General features: G+C 37.0%; 1 protein-coding gene and 1 long non-coding RNA gene across 3 annotated transcripts in view; one reads left to right on the top strand and one right to left on the bottom strand.

Annotated features, from left to right (window-relative positions):
* LOC109700983 (uncharacterized) overlaps positions 1 to 11,272 on the bottom strand; it is a 75,514-nt gene that overhangs the window by 58,623 nt on the left and 5,619 nt on the right. The gene's annotated exons all lie outside the window — the stretch shown is intronic.
* Positions 1 to 11,272, top strand: part of Bcl6 (BCL6 transcription repressor) — a 51,735-nt gene that overhangs the window by 10,768 nt on the left and 29,695 nt on the right. The gene's annotated exons all lie outside the window — the stretch shown is intronic.

Genomic DNA, 11,272 nt, shown 5'->3' on the forward strand with positions numbered 1-11,272 from the left:
TAGTTGTTAGTATTATGATGCACGTAAAGGTAGCTGGAGGAAGTTAAAAGCAGTCAAAGTTAAAGGACCAGTTTTGAACCTCACTCCACAGGTAAACATCTCAGTGCTTTTCTTATTCTGGGTCTGGATAAAAATAAAACCTTATTAGATGCACGCCCATTCTCTGTGCCATTATCTCAGCTCTTCTTTCTTTTTTGAATTGCTCTCCCTCTCCTTAATCTGTTGAAATTCTGATCTTCATTCAGAAGATCATAGAGCAAAATGGCTAAGATCAAGACTTTAAATTGCTAAGGTTCAAATCCCAGCTCTGCTGTTAGCTGTTTGACATTTAGTAAGCTATTTAACCTTTTTGTGTTTCAGTTTCCAGTCTGTAAAATAGGGACAGCAACAATACCCATTTAATAAGATTGATATAATGTTTAAGTAAATTATTAAGTATAAAGTACTTAGAGCAATACATACAAAGTATTGCAAATTTTTAGTTCTTGTTAATTCAAAGTTATGCTTATTGCTTTGATGCCTATTATTTCAAGACATGTTCATTATTATATTCAAATCCACACCTCCAAAATACTTCCTTAGATCTCTTGGTCTATAATAATAATATTCTTATATTTAACCAAAGTGTATTGGTTATAGCTCAATGACAGACCTGGTCATTGCTGTGCATTTGTTTATAGCTCCCTTCTGCACTAGTCTTAAAGCTGAGGAACAGAGGCTTCCCCTTTTACCTCTGTAAACATAGTGCACTTTAAATATTTGTTGAATTTGGACTGGAGGTGTGGCTCAAGTGGTAGAGCACCTGCCTAGCAAGCATGAAGCCCTGAGTGTTCAAATCCCAGTACCAAACATATGTTGAAATATACATATATATGTGTGTATATATAATATATATGTGTGTGTACATTATATATATATATTGAATTGGATGGAAAGTATACAAATGTATACACATGAATAAGCCTACAAATATTAGACAGTAGCTAATAATACCCTCTATACTATATCTCTATTTTAAAGACTGAAATAAACTACAATCTTTTCTACTATACCTAACATAATAGTATGTGCTCAGAAACATGTGTTTACTTAAAATATATAAGTAAGGAGAGACACAAAAAAATCCAATAAAAGAATGTGCCAGTCCATCAGTCAACTCTAATTCAAAACAAGAATTAGGTAGGTAAGAATCAGGCTAACTTAGGTCCCAGGGCTAGATTAAAATAATAAGGATAAATTTAAAAAACAGCTCCCAAATTTCAGGCACTCACTTTGAAGAGGAAGACAGTCCTAAATAATTATGACAACTAAATGCTAGGCTGAGTAATATGGAGCAACACAGGAATGTATCTTCAGCAGCTCAGTCTTCACTCCAAGATTTAGACCTCCTCCAAATCAAATTGCCTGGGTATGTTCATTTGGGATGACTGTACCTTCTCTTTCAATAAGTAAGGAACTAGGGCAGAAGGTTCTTAGTTGACTAAAAGGAGAGAGGAATAAGTTAGTTTTGAGAATGTGGTAGTTCATATATAGCAGGTAAGAATATAAAGTAAATGATAATACCATGAGCTGCATCTATAGAATTATATTTCATACATAAAGCTTATCTGTCCCAACCATTCTGATATCCATTGTTGATTATAAAATAAAAACAGTACAGACCCAGGTGAAGGGAGACCTTATTTCTTATCAACTCTATTTCCACAAGTGACTTCGCTTTTTTAGGTCCCAATTCCACTATGACTTGATAATTGAATTTGAACCTGAGTATTTCTAAGGACCATTACACCTTTACTGTTTTTCAATTAAATCCTGCCAATTCTAACTTCAAAGTATGTCTCAAATCTTTCTATACCTCACCGCCTACATTGCTAACTCCTTAGTCCAAACCACTTTATCTCTCACCAGAGCTCCTACAATATGCTCAAAGCATCTCCCCATGTCCCTTTCTTCCATAAAACATCTGGATAGTTTCCTTAAAAAATAAAGTAGACCATATCATCATCCAGTCTAAAAACCTTAAGTGACTTCTTCATGCACTTAGACTAAATTATAAACTCTTGGCCATGGTTCCTAAAGACCCACACGATCTAGCTCCTCCCCTCCCCCTGCTTCATCTTCTATCATTCAGGCCTCTCTCAGGTCTGTGAACATATTGCAGTTTTACTCACTTTAATGTTATTTGACACCTGTTTGCTCACCTAGGCACACTTTCCCCTTCACTCTTGGCCTGGCTAACCCATTCTCTTCTTTTAAGTCACAGCTTCAAGTTTACTTTATAGAGAGTCCTGTATACCTGGGTAAATTGTGCCCTTCCCTGGTTTCATAGCATTTTACTTATTTCCTGCATCTTAGTTATCATAATTTATGATAAAATACTCATCTGTGGGTTTACATATGTGATGCTTATCTACTTATTTAGACTATAAACTCCTTCAGGAATGAGTATATGCAAACTCTAGTGCATAGCATAGCATATAGTAAATGCTCAATTCATAATTGCAGTAGAATTTGTAATTTTTGTGTCTGCCTATTAGTGAGGCCTGAAGATATGTACATGTTTTTTCCACTTTGAAAAAAATATAACCAAATGAATGATAAAATAAGGGAATATACTTGAATGTGTCCTGTTTGTCCAAGCTTTTCAATTCTAAACTCCTAGAATCTTCTAGCACTCTTCCATTCTCTTTCTGAGACTTCTCAGTTTTTAGAGTTGTGAAGGAATTATCTTGGTATGATGTTTCTTTCCTTTGTTCACCCCAGGTATATTTAGCTTTGTGTAGGAATGTGACTTCCACAGGTATGGTTGGATGAGAGGTGCCGGGAAGAGAATGAGTGGGAAGGAATTTTTTAAAAAGAGAACCATATGTGTGACTGTCCTTGTTAGTGTGGACATTGCCCAGGATTCCTGGTTTTGTCCTGGCTCACCAACTTTGGAGTGTCTTCAAGACGAGTTTTTATGCCATGTTCATCTCTTTTGCACCTCTAGGAGTCCAAAAACAAAGGATATTGATCATGGGTGGGTGCTGGCAAAAAATGACAAGTATGGGCAGGCAGGTTCCCAAACTAGGTGTTCTCATGTCATTATAACATCTCAACACCTTTGAAGGACATTATGCATTTATCCTGGAGAAGTCTACTGGATTTTCTGTTTTATTTAAGTACCTATTTCATGGATTACAGAAAGTAGGGGGTGGGCTTTTGAGTAGTGTTTCTCTTGATTTTTTTTTAACTCTAACAAATGCCCATTGTTTCATCTGCTTGATTGTTGTCTTATCCAGATTGTATAGTGCAACTCTTCTTCTCTCAACTCCTATTCTTATATTCTCTTCTTTCTTCTTCTTTTTTCTTTTTTTTTTGGAAGTACTGAGCTTTGAATTCAGGGCTTCATACTTGTGAGGCAGGTGCTCTACCACTTGAGGCACATCTCCAGACCTTTTTGTTCTGATCATTCTGAACATAGATTCTTGCTTTTTCTCCCAGTCAGCTTGGGCTGCGATCTTACAATTTTATGCCTCCCACCATCACTGGGATGACAGAGGTACACCACTACACCCAGCTTTTTTCCACTGAGATGTGGTCTTACAAGCTTCTTTTTTTTTTTTTTTTTCGGCCCAGGCTGCCCTGGAACCAAGATCCTCTCTATCTCTGCCTTCAAAATAGCTAGGATTACAGGCAGGAGCCACTGGTTCCTCACTGCATGTGCTTTCTTTAATCCCTATGATGATCTAATTGATATAAATCCCTTTTTATATTCACCTTAGTGTTCATGGAATCTACTCTGCATTTGTTGAAAAGAGAGATGGTTGGATTCAGGGAGTTTCTTGCCAGGATAGAGTAGACCAGAACTCTTCCTAGTCTCCATTTAGGAAGACAAGTATACTAACTTCTTCTTTTTGATGATTTACCCACCACCTCAATTGATTTAAAACTTTAAATAGTCACCTTGTCAATCCTAGAAAACAACCCTGATAAATTTGAATTTTTCTTGTACCTTTTTCTAAGACTGAAGTTAGCTCAAAACAATTGATTCTTTTTTCTGATTTAAGTGCAAGAGAGGGGTGGGGAGGAGCTAACGTAGAAAGAGGAGGAAGAAAGAGGAAGAAGGTACCGAAAAGGAGGATCTAATACTGGATTTCAGTTCCCACTACTGGAAAATGGTTCATTTCCAATTCTGCATTTCAAGAACAAAAAGACTTTCTGATGATCTTTATAATTCTCTTTGGATCAGTATGAATCCTTAGCAGCAATTTATGTCCTCTAGTACTTCAGGCTTAAATTATTTGGGGAAGTGAAATGATCATATTTAAGAATGGCTACAAAGTCAAGAGAGGGTACTTCAAATACATTGTTCCCCAAATACAATCTGAGTCTCAGAATTAGTTATTGAAAACCTGATGACTTTACATAACTGTAATAGTTCACTCATTTGTTGATCCATTCAATCACTCAACAATGACTTCATTCCCTCCATTGTACTTGATTCTTGTGGGAATTCTATGATGTACTCCCTTAACAGAAATTACCATTTTAGAGAACAAGAAACTGAGACCCACAGAATTTAGTCACTTGTGGAGCTATAACTGGAACCTAGATCCTCAGATTTCACATCCAATTCTCTTTCAGTTCTACCTCCTTTAGTGAACATTTGGTAAATGAGCATCCTATATCAGACCCAATTCTAAGAAAACAAAAATGAAGTACATTTGTCCTTGAGCTTATAGCTTATCAGGGGCTAAAGACAGAGATGAAGACATGGGTGTGGATTGGAAGAAAGTGCATGGATCCCTGGGAAATGCTCAGGACTCTAGTGTAGCAAATTAGGTAGATGAGACTGGAAAAGAGTTAGAGGGCCTGAAGTACTTCATTTATTGATTCACCATCGCATCTAGTCTTCTTAATATACCTCCCCAAAGTGTGGCCCTTATTAAAGCACCATTATTAAAGCTTTTCCTGACCCATTTTCTTTTGAGTGTTTTTGCTGGAATTTTAGTGCCAGTGCCTCCAATGGCAAGGTAGGTCTTAACAATTTGATGTTTAGGCATTGAAAGCTGCTATACTTCTAATTGAACAATTACTAGAATCCTGTCTTTGGCATTATGCATGTACCATTATAATTGCTAGATCCAGTTTGGATCTGGAATTTTTCCCAAATACCCATATGTTAAAGGCTTGGGCTCCAGTTTGGTACTACTGGGAGGTGGTAAGACCTACTGGAAGGTCTTCTGGTCATTGGGGGTGTGACCTTGAAGAAGTTAGTGGGACCCCGGCCCCTTCCTTTTCTACCTTTTTGAGGTTTCCAATCATGAAGTGAATGGGTTTTGCTCTGCCACATACTATTACCACAGGGCGTTGCATCAGACAGGCCCAAAGCAAAGGGCCAATCGATCACAGACTGGAATTTCTAAGCTAGTGAGATGGAACAACCTTTTTCTCTTTATAAGTTGATTATCTCAGGTATTTGTTATAGGAATTGAAAGTTGGCTAACATAACCTCTAACTTATCTTTGCTTGGCCACAGAAGATAAATGGTTATGTCTCTTGGTTTATGGGCCCAACCAAGAGGCAAGCTGACTGGGGTGTTGTGGAAAGTGGTCAGGATACATGGCTGGCACCTGAAGATATAACCTATGGGTTTATGACCCAAAGATCTGGGATGCTGACAGGGCTGAGGTGAACTTGGCATTGGTTGAACAAGCATCAAGACTATTGGGTGCCCAATTTCTGCTAAGAATGGTATTGGATTCTGGAGTCAAGACTTGTGAACATATTTGAGGTTGTGTGCTTTGAAACAGCATGATGCTTGGTGATCTGTCTGTTCAAGGTAGAACATGACAGACACTGAACCCAAGAGAATATAAAAATGAAGGTCCAGTTTCTCCAAGAAGAAAGTTGAAAGAGTAAGCAGGAGCCTAGGCATAGAATCCAAGACAGGGCTCACTGGGAGAATGAGTATTCTTAGTTTTGAAGCTCTGGTCTGAGGCTAAGCCAATGTGGAGATGATGGTGAAGAAAGCTGTGGTTGAGGATCTCACATTGGATATCTTCCTAGTTGGTACATTGAGGTGACTGAGTTATATTGTTTTAATAATATTGGATCAAACTCTTAAAAAGGCTGAACATGAATGAGTCAATGCCTCACATTTTTGTGGGAGTGGGATCAGAGTACAGCCTCTGAGACCACAGAACTTTACTGGGTTCAGAATAAGGACATTTGGGGGGTAATTCTGGGTCAGGAACCACATTCTGCATAACCTAAAGCAACTCTCAGAACCTTTCTGGATCTTTATTTCCTCAGTTGGTGGTACAACCCCTGTGATCGGGGACCCGCTTTATTCATATGTATTTCCCCAGCATCCAGCACAGTGTACACCCCACAAAAGACAGTATAACTTGTGTTTTGAGGAAGTGCATGAATGAATAGAACGAGGTAAGAATGAGGAATCACATTGATGGTTGAAGGGAAAAGAGTCTTATCAGAACCACAATTCTTGCCCTTTCCCTCTAGAGTCTGATGCCTACCATGCCCTTCTTTGAGAACCAGTGGTTCAAACAATGGGGTGTCCCCCAAAGTTCTAAACAGCTTTGTGTTTCTCTGATGTTAAAACATTGAGATAATTTGTTTTAATTTTTTTCTTCAGCATTCACTACTTAAACATGTTATAATAAATCACCTGTTGTACAAGGAGGTCCCTAAAGAAGGCCTACCTACCAAGAAAAGTGCATGGGTGGCATCAAAGAGATAGTATAGTAACCAGGAAACCCTTTGACATTTGCAAATGTGTGAAACAGCAACAAAGAGAATCCTCACACCACCACCAAGGGGGTGGGAGACAGATCAGAAATCTACAGAAACAACTTCATCTCATTTCGGTCAGTGCACATAGAGGGTAGCAACTTGTGGTTGTGGAGACAAGTGTCTCTACTCTTCAGAGTGAAGAGTCCTCTCTGTGAGTGCGTGGGCAGTTCTCATTTTTGCTGTGGTCCTTACAGATGTGAGTGGCTACAACATTACGTCAGTACTCAAAACTGAATTAATGGACTAATTGTTTGCATTTAAAATATAATACGTAGGGCTTTTCATGTCTGAGTACTTGTGCGGTAGATATGTTCAGGAGACAGATATCAAACATTTTGCAAGATAGAGAAAAGAATTTTAAAAAGGAGGGAAAAAAAGCATCTATAATCCTAATACCCTAAAACAGTCACTGTATTTTTAATTGTACTTTTGTTTTCTATTTTCTATGTAGAATATTTTTAAACATAGTTGTGAATATATTATATACACATATACATATATAATATGTATATGTGTATATATACACATCCTACTTCTTACTTTACATTGTTACCACATATATTTTTTAATTCCATTTTTTTCAGAATTTATTATATTGTAATTTGCTTAACCATTCTTCACTCAAACACTCTTTTCCTACCCACCCAATCATGATGAGACACGTAAGTTGTTCAACATTTTTGTTGTTAGGTATAATACTAGCATACATATATTCATTCAAAGATTTTTTTTTCTCCTGCATGTTGAATTATTTCTTGAGGACAGATTCAAAGAAGTGCAATTATAAGGTCAAAGGACATGATTATGTTTATGATTATTGATACATGTGACCAAACAGATCTCTAAAAAAAGTCATGTTAATCAACACAGTAGAATTCAGTTTCACTATATTACACCAAGAGTTTTTTAAATGTCACCTTTTATAGTAAATATAAGTGTTGGTTCAAAAATCTAGAGAGACTGCTAGAGGTGGGAAAAGGTAAAGGAAGTAAAGAAATACTTAAGACTCAACTGAAGGTTACAACTAGAAGCCATTAATTACTGACAATTGGTTAGAAATTAATGAAGCATTTTTAAATTCATATGTATATCAATATAATAGCAGGGCTAGGGTATGACTCAAGGGGTAACATGGCTGCCTAGCAAGTAGGAGGCCTACAGTTCAAATTCCAGTACTGCCAATATACATATTGATATATATGATAACCCTGAAGCCTTAGGAGCACCCCAGTTATTATTTTAATGAAGGGTTATAGGACATCTTATAGTAGAAATGGTCACCACTCACCAAGCTCTTTATGCTAGGGGGTTGCACAGGTTAAAGGATTCCATTCCCTTAGCAGGGTTCATGGGGTCAGATGTTATATAGATATATATACACACATATATACATATACACATACACACAATAGCAGCCCTCAGTTTGCTAAAGTAGATATTACAGCAAAGTAAATGATTCAGGGTGCAGTTGGTGGGAATCAAGTCTTACCATTAATTTGTCAAGTACTTTGCTAAACTTTTCCCTCTCTAGACTTTTCTCAACTATAGAACTGGTGACTTGAAAGAAGAGGGCAGAATCTTTCAGAATTTACACTATGAGGTGGTATACAAATTATGAAGACAAACTCATAGAGCTATGGAATCTGGTTCATGGTTCTTTAGACATCAAAGAGTTAGAACTCTGATGAGACCCTTAGTTCTACTGAAGTTGTGCAATGAAATAGTAGACATTCTGGAAAGCTCTTGGAGCTGCCCCAATATCAGTACTGACCCAAAGTTCCATATGTACCATTCAGAGTGATGGCAAGATCTTTGAGGGCCTTGTTTCTATGGAGGATTTCTACAGAGAAATGTGAAATATATGAATTGATGAAGTGGCTTGAATGATCTGCTCCCATAATGCCATCTGACCTTTGGTGTCTCTCTGTAGTGTTTTCCTGATGGTTCTTTTTCCAGATGGTTGCATACAGAAACTAGCTAAATTGTTTTCAATTTAGCACACCAAAAGAATATATGAGGTGCACCCATTTCCCTGACTTACTCCAGGGACAGGATTGAGTGGGAAGCATAACTTTACAGATTTCAAAAGAAGCATATGTCACTTTTTGGAGGTTTCTGATAGTAAAAATGAACACCAAAATACATATGGACATATCCCAAGTAACAGAATTAATTTTTTTAATTTGTAACTTTTTATTAAAGTATAATATACACACAGAAAGTTGCTCAAATTATTAAGTGTATACTCTGTTACTTTTTAAGAACATTTTATTAGCATATATTTGTTGTGGGGGGCAGTTCATTGTGACATTTCTGATGTACCTTAGTTAGATTCACTTCTATCATCATTATCAGACTATTTTTAAGAACAGTTTTAGATTAATAGAAAAATAGAGAAAATGATACAGAGAATAACCCTATACCCAGATATTCCTATTATTAACATCTTAAATTATTACAGCACATCTGTAACAATGAAACAACATTGATACATTATTGTCTGCAGCCCATTGTTGATTCAGTTTTGTTTAGATTTACCTTACGTCTTTTCCTGTTCCATGAACCCATCCAGGATAATATATTGCATTAAGTTGTCATGTCTCCTTAGACTACTCTTGGCTGTGGCAATTCTTCAGACTTCCTGTTTCTGATGACCTTGATGGTTTTGAGAATTGCTAGTCAAGTATTTTGTAGCATGCCCCTCTACTAGAATTGTTTAGTGTTTTTCTTATGATTAGATAAGGATTATGGGAAGAACACCACAAAGATAAAGGACCATTTTCATCACATTATATCAAGATAATAGATATATAAACATGATTTATCATTGTTGATGTTGACCTTGATTGCCTGGCTGAGATGGGGTTTGTCAGGTTTCTCCATGTTAAATTATTCTTCCCTCATTCCCTTCCCATACTGTACTCTTTGGAAAGAAGTTACTATATGCAGTCCATACTTTAAAGAGTGGGGATTTATGTTTTCCCTCTTTGATGACAGCATGTCTATATAAATTAGATATTTGTATCTTCTGTTCCCATTTGTTAATTTAAAAGCAAAAAATTAATCAAATATTTATTTATATTTGTATGGACTTGTGGATATTTATTTTATACATTGGGTTATAATCAAAGCATTATTCTACTTTGTTGCTCAAATTAATCCAGCTTTGGCTATTGGGAGCTTTTCAAGTGGCTTCTGTGTGTCCTTGAAATGTCTCTTATCAACAAGGTTTGTTTTCAAAAATTCCTTACTTTATTGTGCTCCAAGATGTTCCATTCTTATGTTCCTGCCTCAGTCCTAGATTCAGCCATTTTTCCAAGACCGCTGGCTCCTGTTACTGGGGAATGGCATTAGCAACCAACATCTGAGCACTTGGCATGCTTGTTGCTTGGTAATGCTTCCAAGATCAACACACTTTAAATCTTATATTTTTAACACAATTATGATACAGCTTCACTATTCATAAGACAACTACAGATTTGTTAACAATATCAAATCACAGTAGCATAGGACTCTATGGTCCTGCACTGGATTCCACACACTGGGATCCATTTGTGTGTTATGGTCTTTAAGTCCTAAGTGTACCATTAATATTAATCTATACAACCAGTGGAGATAATGTCCAAAGTCTAAATTTGAGGCCTTCTCTAAATATGAAGCCATAGCAAATGGCTCTTTTGCAGGACCGCCTACCCCATACTCTATATCCTCTTTCCATAATAAACCATGGAAAAGCATAGTGGATTTAGAACCTGGGCATCAAAGTTTTGGATTCAGCTCTGTTAGTGACAGTGTACATGGCAAATGCATTCTGTCCCTGCCTCAATTTGCATTGCTATAAAAATCAGTAGCATTGGATGAAATAATACTAAGGACCCTCCCAGTTCCAGCAGAGTGCTCAGTAGTTTTAAACTGAAAGAATATAATTGGCTTCACCCCTCCTTGCACATATGTCCAACATTTCTAGTCTAAGTAAGTAGAGAGGTAGCGAGGAAGTCACCGCTAATAAATATGGGCCATTTTGCTATTTTCTGAGAGTGCTAGGGTCTGTTAAAGATCTTAGGTTATCTAGAAAATTAGATCTGAGGAATTTTAGACCTGCCTTTTTAAAGAATGGAGATGGAAAATGTATAGGAAATACTGATAGAATGATTTCAAGTTTGTTCTGGTAGACCAGAGCTGCTTCTTTCTTCCTTTCTCTTTCTCCCTTCCTTCCTTCCTTTCTTTCTTTCCTTTTTCTTTCTTTCTTTCCCTTCCTTCCTTCCTTTCAAGAGCAAACTACTCATCTGTTATTTTCTCTGATTTCAAATAATTATCTTGAATGCAGTGAGGGTTGAGCCACCCTCTGAGTATCTTACCAGGTATCTCTCTCTAGGACCTTCCTTTCTTCCTTCTTCCCTCCCTCCTTCTGAATGTTATGAAATATTTTCCACATCCACATGGAGCCAGTGGCTTAAAGACTATCCAAATTACC

The sequence above is a fragment of the Castor canadensis genome, chromosome 5 (genome assembly GCF_047511655.1).
Source record: "Castor canadensis chromosome 5, mCasCan1.hap1v2, whole genome shotgun sequence".
NCBI classification, from domain to species: Eukaryota; Metazoa; Chordata; class Mammalia; order Rodentia; family Castoridae; genus Castor; species Castor canadensis.